The following is a 12,095-nucleotide window of genomic DNA, read 5'->3' as shown; positions in this document are numbered from 1 at the left end:
AAGTCATGGAGGGGCTAGGACACAAACATAGCACACGTACATAGTATATAGGTAAACACGGAGTCTGGGTATTTAGTAGTCTCAGGTTTCCTGGAAGGATCATGCTTTTTGATTCAGTTGGTTGTCTGGGAAATAGTCCAAATCTTTCTTTGCCAAGCTCAGGGGTGGTAGAAACAGAATTAGCATGGCCTCCGTATTTTTCAAAGAAGTGATGGAAATGGATTTTCAGTAAGATTTCTGAACCAATTTTTAAATTCGTATTTTAGACTTTCACGTGGAGCTGTAGAAGTGCATTCACTCTTAAGAGAGTGACACTGTTTTTTAAAGAAACCTCACACCCAAATTGGAATCTCTTGTTTCAATTCTAATTCTGGCACATCACCAACAACCACTGGATGTGCCAACCCAAGGATGTTTTTTTTGAAAGGAGTTTTTAGTTCTGAAGCGTGTGGTTCTACTTGTAGCAGATCTAAAAATGTTGAATAATGAACAAGAATTTAGTTTTGGGAAATCTAAATGTGTTGACTGCAGAACATTTTTAGAAAAGAATCCTGATGCATTTAAACAGGCACCTGCTGGGATTGGGAAAATCCCCTCTCCTCTGCCAGGTGGAAGAAAAAAATTATTAATAAGACAATACTATATCAGTAATTTATGGAATTTGTACCTACTATAAGCCAAGCGCTTGAGGATTATTATTTATAATCTTTATGTGATAGGATATTAAAAGGAGACTTTTTAAGAGTTTCTTTTTTTTTTCTTGTTGAGACGGAGTCTTGCTCTGTTACCCAGACGAGTGCAGTGGCACGATCTCAGCTCACTGTAACCTCTGCCTCCTGGGTTCAAGTGATTCTCCTGCCTCAGCCTCCTGAGTAGCTGGGATTACAGGCATGCACCACCATACCCTGCTAATGTTTGTATTTTTAGTAGAGGAGGGGTTTTGCCATATTGGCCCAGCTAGTCTTGAGCTCCTGACCTCAGGTGATCTGCCTGCCTTGGCCTCCCACAGTGCTAGGATTACAGGCTTGAGCCACTGCCTGTTTTTCTACTAAAGCATCACTATTGTGGTTTTTTGTTTTGAGTGATTCTTTTTTCGTTATTATTTTTAGTTCTGGGGTACATGTTCAGGATGTGCAGGTTTGTTACATACATAAACATGTGCCATCGTGGTTTACTGCACCTATCAACCCATTATGTAGGTATTAAGCCCAGTAGGCTGTTTTTTGAGGATGGTGAATGTGAGCAAGACCTCTCCCACGCAGGATTTACAATGACAAGGGAGAAGAATCTGTTTTGTCTGTTGGCTCCCTTACCTGGTTTAACGTCATGATAGGTGGAGAGAAGATTGTTGGAGAGAGTGGGGATGCTACCTTCCTGCCTCAAGTCGAGTAAGGAGTACTTTGGGAGACTCACCTAGACCTCGCAATGTCTTCCCTGTAGCCTTGCCCATCAGCTAGGGCCAGAGGATGTGGTTATCACTAAGCAAGAACTGTCCTATTTCCACACTTCCACCTCTCCTCCCCTGCTCTCCTCCTAACCAGGCAGATCCTAAATAGCAGCCCCAGTCAGAGAACAATGAACAGTGAGAGTAGAGAGAAGAAAGAAGGACCTCCTCTTCCCCCCTGCCCATTCACCAAAGCGGGCCTGAGCTTGGAGGTGGGAAGGCTTAAAGCTAAGTCAGGTTCAGAGTTTGGGTCATTAAAAGGAATTGGACTTTTATTTATTCATTTATTCACTTTTATTATATATTTATATATTTTGCGACCAGGTCTTGCCCAGTCACCAAGGCTGGAGTACAGTGGCCCAATCATGGCTCACTGAAGCCTTGACCTCCTAGATTCAAACAGTTCTACTGCCTTAGCCTCCCGAGTGGCTGGGACTACAGGTGCGTGCCACCACACTCAGCTAATTTTTTCTTACTTTTTGTAGAGACAGGGTCTCGCTGTGTTTCCCAGGCTGGTCTTGAACACCTGGGATGAAGTGATCTTACTGCTTTGGCCTCCCAAAGTGCTGGATTTAGAGGCAGGAGTCACTGAGCCTGGCCAGAACTGAACTTTTAAATTGCTGGATTGTGACTGTGTTTGCAACCTAAAGGCTGTCAACTGCCCAAGTCTGAGCAGAACAGGCTGGTGCATTTGTCATTCACAGACACTGGGACACTACCCCCTTCCCCATATGGTCTCTCTATCCTCATCTCCACCACAGGAATAAAGTTTCAAGGGACATAAGCATAAAAACTAAAGCGTGTTTGAGCACAATGCACCGTCATGCTTGTTCAATAACCAGTTACGTTAACAGCACCACCAACTACATGGGGATTATTTTCTCCATTTTATAGATGGGAAAATAAAGGCTAGAGACATTAAATAGTGAGCTGGAAATCAGATTCAGGTTTGTCTTTTAAGTCTGCAGTATGCCACCCTACCTTTGGTTATTGCACCAGAAAGTAAAGGTTATGCTAAAGATTAGAAATGAGAAACCAATTTTTAAGAAGGAAAAATAAGTTTTTCTAATTTATTTTAGATGTTGTCTATACTTTTAGACCACTTTGACAGTTTATTTAAAAGGTAGAAGTAACTTTTTTCCCAAAAAGCCAGGAGTATTTTATTTGTGTGAAACTACACAAAAGTATATTTTTCCCTCTGTACCTGCACGCCCCAGGACAGCATATAGCACTGGGCCCCCTTCCATCCCAAGGGTCTGTCATTCTACATGAAAATTTAAACTTGTAAGTCAGAGAAATAGAGCTGAGTCTGCTTTAGAAAATAATTCACTGCAGGCTTTATTTATAAATAACAAGAGTACCAAGTGAATTTTGCATTTCATTTAATTTACACAACTTGGAAGGTAGAAGGACTTTTCAGGATTCCATCAATTTCCAGAACCTCAGAGTTTACCTGTAGTCAAATATATTCAACTTTGTATGGATGACAATCTCCTGGCCAAAAGCATGCCCAAATTAAATTGGAGGAGCTATACTAAGTTTTCCACCCTTTCCTACTTAACCATGATTTTGCTTTTCTATTTTCTGTTGCTTGGGTGAGAACTATCACTCGACACTTGCCCTAATATCTGAAAAAGACATGCCTTGGTTTGCTGCTGTGTTGTTTTCAGTGGGGGCTCTGGAGCTAGCCCAACTTCCCAACCAAGCCTGCTCTCACCCACCCACCGCCCAGCCATGCCACCCTAGACCTGAAGTTCCTTCCCATCCCCAGCTTTGCCTGATGAAATCCTGCTCTTCCAGGCATGAACATTCCCATCTCCATGAAGCTTTTACCTGCCCCCCATAAAGACAAATGGCATCTTCTACAGAGCTCCCTGTGCACAGTCACCCAGCACCTTCCCACCCCCTGCTTGTACTGGTTAGCTGTCTGCTCTCAGCCTTCCCTACTGAGAGTGAGCCTCTCAGGAAGAGGCTGTGCCCTATTCTATTTGTCTTTGAGGTTCCGTCTCCTCTACTGTGCCAGCACCTGGTATGAATGAAAGTCTGTTGAAGGAGTGAATAAATGGGTGGGTGGATGGATGGATGAATAATAAGGATGGGGAGTGAGGCTGAGCCACACTAACAATAATAACCACCCTTCTTGAGAGTCTACCTGTGCCAGGTGCTTTATGTACACAATTACCTGGAATTCTTACAGGAACCATCGATCGTTCCCATTTCACAGAACAGGAGTCTCCAGAGGCTATCTCCTCACTCTGTCCACTGGATTAGGCTGCCTCTTGTGACTCTTCATGGGAGCCAAATGAAAGGTTGGCTGCCCATGAAGGGGTGTGTGTTGGAGGTGGGAGGTAGAATGGGGATATGGGATGGGGATGGGGAGGGATGTCATCTGCCCGAGTCTCATGTGACCCAAAGCATACCCCGTCATGCCCCCCATCAGCATTCGCAAGCACAGCTCTGTCCTGCAAATGCAAATGCTAAAATTAGTTTAGCTTCATTCTCCAAAGGGCATCTTCCCCTCTCCATGCAGTGAATGCATTTACATAATTTTATTTAGAGAAAATAATTACCCAGCTTTTTCAAAAATGAGCTCTTTAAGTATGTCTTTTTGCCCTCTCCTCCCATCTTTTGCAAGCTGAATAGCAGTTCTGCTCTATGATCTGCGTTCTTTTTTCAGCATTGGTAGACATAACAGATCTCAACAACATGGGGAGGCAGGTAAAGCAGTGCTGGAAAGGTCAGGGGAGCTGGGCTGTGAGAGCAAAAGAAAAGCAGGAGCCCCTTTGCTGATGGCCACACCCCTCTTTTCCTAATCCAGTTGGCACCCAAGATAGACCAGCTGACATCAAAGCTGGTTCAAAACAATCTTTTAAAGGAAGAAAACTATGCAGGCAGGACTCATAAAGTGTTAGACACCCTGGGTCTATATGCAGATGGGGCAGGTCCCTTTGCTGATTCCTAACTGAACTTTTCCATCTGGAAAGTGGGGATAATAATACAGAACCTGCTCAAGTGACCTCAACGTGCCACTATTTGATTTGTCTGATTTTTGGTAAGGAGATTGGTTGTTTTAGGATCCCACAAGGTTGGGGACATGGTTAAGACAATATGAGGGTTCCCAATTGACCATGGAAAGGCTCTCTTATGTTGGCTTTGGAGGCTGGTTGACCTTCCCAGTGTGTTACTAGGTCAACGTGTTATCTCTTTTGTTGTACCTTAAACCTCATTGAGACAGGGGCTGGTTTTCTGCATAAACCAGATACTCCACATATGCAGGGACTTTGGACTCTGGTTTTTCTTTGCTAGACTGCGCTTATCCAGTTGCAGGAGTTGCGTGTTTCTCTGGCCAGGCTCCCGAGAGTGCAGCAGGTGCTCTTAGGATAATTGTCTGGGGGTAATCCCTCTTTTCCAGGAGCATGCTCAGTCCTTATGCATGGGTCCCCATGCTCTGGTCAGTACTATATATATGCCAAGGCTCCCTTTTCCCATTAGATAATATATTTTTTCCAGAGGTGTCTACCTGACCCATGCTGAGACAACTGAATTGCTTTTCTGGAATTTGGACTTTGGAAGAGAGAAGCAGAGACTGGGATACACACATATAGCTGTGCTGACAATAAAGGCCGGCAAAACATTGTTGAGTTTACTCAACCACTCGACACATGCAAAATATTCGATAAAGGTTTACTTTATTATTATTGATATTATTCTTTATAATCTTTCCAACAATCCTGCCACGTAACTATTATTTTCTCATTCTAAGGATCAAGTGATGAGCTCAGATATTCAAAATTCATCCCAAGGCAGAGTAATAGAGCTAGAACCCAAATCCTGCTCAGTCTGCTTGCAAAGTCCCTGCTCTTGCCATTGCACCTTGAGCCTTGTTTGATGGTAGCATCATGACCCACCTTTACAGTGCAACTAAAAATAAGAAGCACGCTCACAGATTAGCTTTGAGCAATAGAATCCAGGCACAAAAGAGCACATACTGTATGTTTTTAAGTTCAAAAACCAGCCAAACTTTACTATGATAACAGAAGTCCAGTTGTTACCTTCGTGAGGGGAAGGGGAGAAGGCACAAAGGGACATTTCTGAGATGCTGGTGATATTCTGTACCTTGATTTGAATGCTGGCTACACAGGAATATTTACTTTGTAAAAATTTGTTGAGCCGTATACTTAAGATTTGTGCATGTTAATGCTCTTGTGTTTGTTATGTATCAATAAAAAATAAGAAAGGAAGAAATGAGAAATAAACTGAATTTAGGGAGGAAAACTGCCCCCTTTCTCCCACCCTTCATATTAAGCAGACTGCTTTTACTCATTTTACTAAATTCAATAGAAAACACGATAGCTTTATTCATTTTCATGTATCTTTTTCAGACTTAGTTCTTAAACATCTCTCATATATATGTAAATATACATTATATATAAGTATAATTGCAGTCATCAGCTAGATGCCAAGTTTTATATTTCTGTATTTACTAATAAGCTTTTTACAGCATAATTATCAACTAAATGGCAATTGAATTATTTCTTTTCCTGATATCCTGATATCCTGTCTTCATATTTTCAGTGATCCAGTTTGTTTTCTTATCTCATGAGTAAGGCCAGAAAGCTGTAATGACTGTTAATACTCTAGAAATTAACAACCATTATTATTATTTTAGCCCACTTATTTATTATGTTTAATATATTGAATGAAATTTTTACTAAAGTATAATACACATAAAGAAAGTCACACAAATCCTAAGTGAGAACTTGATGAATTATCCCAAAGTGGGAAGTCCTAGCCAGAGGAATCAGGCAAGAGAAAAAAAAATAAAAGGCATCCAAATAAGAAAAGAAGTCAAATTATATCTCTTCACTGATAATATAATTCTATACCTGAAAAACCCTAACAACTGGACAAAAAGGCTCCTAGAGGTGAGAAATGACCTCAGTAAAGTTTCAGGATACAACAGTGTATTAAAATCAGTAGCATTTCTGTACACCAATAATATTCAAGCTGACAGCAAAATCAAGAATGTAACCCAATTTACAATAGCCACACACACACATAAAATATCTTGGAATACATCTAACCAAAGAGGTGAAATATCTCTACAAGGAGAAGTACAAAACACTGCTGAAAGAAATCATGGATGACACAAACAAGTGGAAAAACATCCCACGACTAACCAAGCAATTTTAAGCAAGAAGAACAATGCTGGAAGCATCATACTACCTGACTTCAAACTATACTACAAGACTACAAAAACCAAAACAGCATGGTACTGGCACAAAATGGAATCATGTCTTTTGCAGCAACATGGATGCAGCTAGATGCTGTTATCCTAAGCAAATTAATCCAGAAAGAAAAACCCAAATACCCCATTTTCTCACTTACAAGTGGGAGCTGAATATTGCATATCCATGGACATAAAGATGGGAACAATAGATACTGGGGACTACTAGAGGGAGGAGGGTAGGATGGGAGTGAGGGTTAAAAAACTACCTGCTGGGTATATGCTCACTACCTGGGTGACAGGGTCATTTGCATACCAAACCTCAGTGATGTGCAATTTACTTACCCATGAAACAAACTTATACATGTATCCCATGAACCTAAAGAGTTGGGAAAAAAATTATACCAAAGTGAGCACACTTATGTAACCACTCCTGAGGTCAAGAAAGGTAATCTTTCTAGCTCCCCAGAAGTCTTCCTTGTCCCCCTTCCCAAACACTACCCTCTACTTCTCCCCAGGGCCACCACACCAGAGATTAGTCCAATGTGTTAGAACATTATACTGAGACTGAAGCCTCCTGCAATCGCAGTGCACTGTCTGCGTTAACATGATTTTATCATTCCAAAAAATTCTTGCTCAGGAAAACAAAGTTATAGGTAATTTTACTGTTTGTTTCAGGTACTTCCCCTAGATTCATTTATCCAGCCAATAAGCCACTCTTCCAGACATCATCAACCCTCCTCAGGACAAAGACTAGGCTCATAAAAGGAAGAGCCTGTGTAAGATTGCTGTTTTCCCTTCCTTAAATGTTTGGTGGAATTTACCAGTGAAATCATTTGTTCTTTGTGGGAACATTTCTTTATGGATTCAATTTCTTAAATAACTAATAGCAGTATTTGAGTCATCCATTTCCTCCCTTGTTGCTTTCAGTCAGTTGTGTTTTCCAAATAATTTGTCCAGCTGCCGAAGTTACTGGTATAAAGTAGTTTATTATATTGCCTTATTCTTTTTTACTGTCTGTAGAATTGGAACTTATATCCCCTCTTTTATTTCTAACATTAACAATTTATTTCCTTCCTTGTAGATTGAGTTCTCTTTTCCTAATTTTTTAAGGTAGAAATTTAGATCATTGATTTTAAAAGCTTCCCTTTTTTCTCATATCAGTATTTAAAGCTGTAAATTTCCTTCTAGATACTTTTTAGCTGTATCCCACACATTTTGACATGTTTTTTAAATTATTCAGCCAAAAACATCTTATAATTTTACTATTAACAAATGGCTTGTTTGGAAGTATGTTTCCTATTGCCAAGTACTTGGAGGATTTTCTAGAAGACTGATTGTTATTAATTTCAATTTCAATTTGGCCAAGAGCATAGTCTGTAACATTTTAATATTTTAATATGTATTGAGACTTATTTTATGGAAAAGCATGTGGTGTATCTTGGTGACTATTCCTCATACCTTAGAAAATAATCTGTATTCTGCTGTTGTCAATTGGGTATAAATAATGCAAATGTCAATTAATTAAAATTGCTTGACAGTATTGATAGTAGTTGTTCATTCTTCCACTAACTACCAAAAGAGGAGGTTACAGTTTTCAAATATTGTCATTTCTCTATTTTTTCTTTCAGTTTTGGTCAGTTTTTGCTTAATGAACCTTTGTGATTTGTATACATATTTATTTTGGATTGTTATTTTTTTCTGATGAATTGACACTTTCAGTATTTAGGAATTAGAAAATTAGTTTTTAGGCCAGGCGCAGTGGCTCCTGCCTGTAATCCCATCACTTGAATCACCTGAGGTCAGGAGTTCGAAACCAGCCTGGCCAACATGGTGAAATCCCGTCTCTACTAAAAACACAAAAAATTAGCCAACGTGGTGGTGCACACCTGTAATCCCAGCTACTCAGGAGGCTGAGGCAGGAGAATCGCTTGAACCTTGGAGGTGGAGGTTGCAGTGAGCCGAGATTGCGCCACTGCACTCCAGCCTGGGCAACAGAGCAAGACTCTGTCTCCAAAAAAAAAAAATTAGTTTTTAAAAAGTTAGAAAATAAAGTCCCCCTTTATCTCTAGTAATTCCTCTTTATCTTGATACCTACTTTGATCACTTTTTTTCAATAATTAAGGTTTCACTCTGTCACCCAGGCTGGGGTGCAGTGGCACACTCATAGCTCACTGAAGGTTTGGCCTCTCTGGCTCAAGCAAACCTCCCACCTCGGCCTTCCAAGTAGCTGGGACTATAGGCACATGCCCCTACACCCAGCCAATTTGTTAATTTTTGTAGAGATAAGATCTCCCTGTGTTGCCCAGGCTGGCATTGAAATCCTAGGCTCAAGTAATCCACCTGCTTCTGCCTCCCAAAGTGCTGGGATTATAGGAGTGAGCCACCATGCCCAGGCAATTTTATTCTATAGCTATAATTACAGTGCTCGTTTGTCAAAATGAAAACAGAAGACAAATATACAAAACTGTTGATTACCAATCATGTATTAAAAGCAGTAAGAGGCCGGGCGCAGTGGCTCAAGCCTGTAATCCCAGCACTTTGGGAGGCCGAGGCGGGCGGATCACAAGGTCAGGAGATCGAGACCACAGTGAAACCCCGTCTCTACTAAAAATACAAAAAAATTAGCCGGGCGCGGTGGCGGGCGCCTGTAGTCCCAGCTACTCAGGAGGCTGAGGCAGGAGAATGGCGGGAACCCGGGAGGCGGAGCTTGCAGTGAGCCGAGATCGCGCCACTGCACTGCAGCCTGGGCAACAGCGTGAGACTCCGTCTCAAAAAAAAAAAAAAGCAGTAAGAGGTTCCATAACACCAAATAGACCAGTTGTAATGTTTTCCCTAAGATAAATTTAGCAGCTCCAGCTTCTTCAGTGTTTATCAAAATACAAAAGAACCAAGTAGAAGTCGTCTTTATCGATGGTAGATGAGACCCCTGCAGGCTGAGAGAGAGCAAGCTACATCACACTTGGAGATGGGTGCTCCTGAGGGGCTGTGGGTTTAGATGGGCAGCCTGCCCAGCTCTCACTTGCTACTGCCAGTGAGGCCCCAGACATCTCGCCCATGTGTCTGAGCAAGCGTGAATGCTGGGGATGAAGGGCCCATTTTGGCCCTCATGCTGACTAAGGGACAGTGGGGCCCTGCATCCCCCGAGCTGGCCACAACAGGTGGGCAAGTGGGCAGGTGGGGGCCTCGGCCTGTGGGGGAGAGTAAGATGGCCATGAGCTCCAAGCCTGGCCCCTAGTAACCTTGGGAGCACAGGACAAGCACAAGGCTGTGGAACACAGGGTGACCCACGGACAAGCGAGTTGTGGGGATCTCTATTGTGACCATGCAGAACTGTGGGCTGCCACTCTACTGCCTCACATTCCTGAGGGGAACGACTGAGCTGGCAACCCACATCCAGGCCACAACTACAAACCTAGGCTAGGCAGGTCTCTCTCCTTTCCATGTGGTCAAGTTTTCTTGGCTTGGATTTTTAGCTGTTTTTTAAAATGCACTGAGTTCTGGTTAAAAACCAACCACCTGGCCAGGCGCGATGGCTCACACCTGTAATCCCATCACTTTGGGAGGCCGAGGAGGGTGGATCACGAGGTCAAGAGATTGAGACCATCCTGGCCAACACGGGAAAACCCCATCTCTACTAAAAATACAAAAATTAGCCAGGTGTGGTGGCTCAGGCCTATAGTCCCAGCTACTGAGAAGGCTGAGGCAGGAGAACCACTTGAACCCGGGAGGCAGAGGTTGCAGTGAACTGAGATTACACCACTACACTCCAACCTGGCAACAGAGTAAGACTCCATCTCCAACAAAACAAAACAAAACAAAACAAAAATAAACAACCACCAAAATGGATCTCAACACATCTCAAAAGCCAGGGGCACATCCCGCTCTCCCCACGCGGTGACTCCTGGAGGCCAGATGCCCGTGGGCCTACATCCCTCCCCAGCTCTGAACAGTGAGTTGATTTTACTTTTTACAATTTAAAAAAAAAAAAAAAAAGCTGAGTAATATTGCATAGGAGTACCAGAAACTGCTGCACTGGAAATAAAAACTATTTACATTAAATAAAAAGACTGGCCGAAGTCTTTGTCTTCCACATTTACAGCACAGTGAGATGCATATGGTGACTGAACCACGGAGGCAGCTTCTGGCCCTCACACCATGAACTACACATTTGCTACATGAGAGTAAAGTGGAAGGCAAGGGGAGGAGTGAGAGGACTGGGGTTCGTGTTCACTTCCGGTTTGGGAGCTGCTGGGACGGCAATCCGGTCCTTCACAGAGCCTGTCACCACTGATGGTGCAGGTGGCCTGAATGTACCCGTTCCTGTGGTATAGGGAGTGAGCCCCAACGTGTCTGTGATCTCGGCTGCGTTCCTGGTGTTGGGGAGGCCCCGCTTGTTGGTGAACACCTGGAGGACTGCATCCCAAGACTGATCCCACTAGCATCCTCACGAGCCCCTCCTGGACCTCGTCCATGAGCTCTCTGTCATTGCAGTCCACCACGAGGATCAGGCCTTGTGTGTGCTGGAAGTAGTGGTGGTGGCCTTGTCCTGGCCACCCACATCCCACAGGATAAAGCTGATGTTCTCGTACTCCGCGTTCTCCACACTGAAGGTGGGGATGGTGGTCATAATCTTGCCCAACTTCAGCTTGTACAGGATTGACGTCTTCCTTGCAGCATCCAGGCCCACCATGATGATGGGCACTTCTTTTGCGCCAAACAAAGCCCTTTAAGAAGTTGGTGAAGATGTTCCCCATGCTTGCGAGTGGGTGGAAGGACGCTGGCCAGGGACACCTCAGTGGCGGCTCCCCCAGCCAGGCATTGGTTCCGCTCCCTACTTTGGTCTTAATAGAAACACAACAGTTCTCTTATGCTTATTTTTTCATAAAATCTTTTCTATCCTTTTGCTTTCAAATGATCTGTGCTCTTGTGTTTAAAATGCATGTCTTATAGACAGCATATAATTGGATCTTGCCTTTTAAAATCTAGTTTGACAATCTCTGCCTTTTAATTACAGTGTTGTTTGGTTCATTTTTATTTAATATAATTATTCACATGGCCGAGTTTAAGTTTAATGTTTTGCCGTTCGTTTTCTCTTTATCACACTTGTTTCTTGTTTCACTGTTGGACCTTTCCAAAACTAAGCAAAGAGTGGATCACCTTAATCAAATCAGGGATTAAATTATTAGAAGCCTCAGTCCTTGGCAGGGATGTTCTAGTTCCTAGTTGCTGTTAACACCTAAATATCAGCCCTTCATATTTTCCAACTAACAGTCTTGAGTATTTTCCAAAGCTGCTCCTTTTGGGAGAGCTGTAAGCCTTATTTTATTTCTAGTCTTGTGAGAATCCCCAAAACTTTACCCAGCTTCCTGGAAGCTCAACTTTTGCTTTTGGAATCAGCAACCAAATTGAGCGGTAAAGAAG

The 12,095-nt window shown here is 42.7% G+C and overlaps 1 pseudogene; it reads right to left on the bottom strand.

The window, feature by feature from the left end:
* Nucleotides 1-10,834: 10,834 nt before the first annotated feature.
* Nucleotides 10,835-11,428, bottom strand: LOC106999931 (ADP-ribosylation factor 1 pseudogene; annotated as a pseudogene).
* Nucleotides 11,429-12,095: the final 667 nt, after the last annotated feature.

This window comes from Macaca mulatta, chromosome 8 (genome assembly GCF_049350105.2).
Source record: "Macaca mulatta isolate MMU2019108-1 chromosome 8, T2T-MMU8v2.0, whole genome shotgun sequence".
Taxonomy (NCBI): Eukaryota; Metazoa; Chordata; class Mammalia; order Primates; family Cercopithecidae; genus Macaca; species Macaca mulatta.
This window is presented reverse-complemented; position numbering and strand designations above follow the sequence as displayed.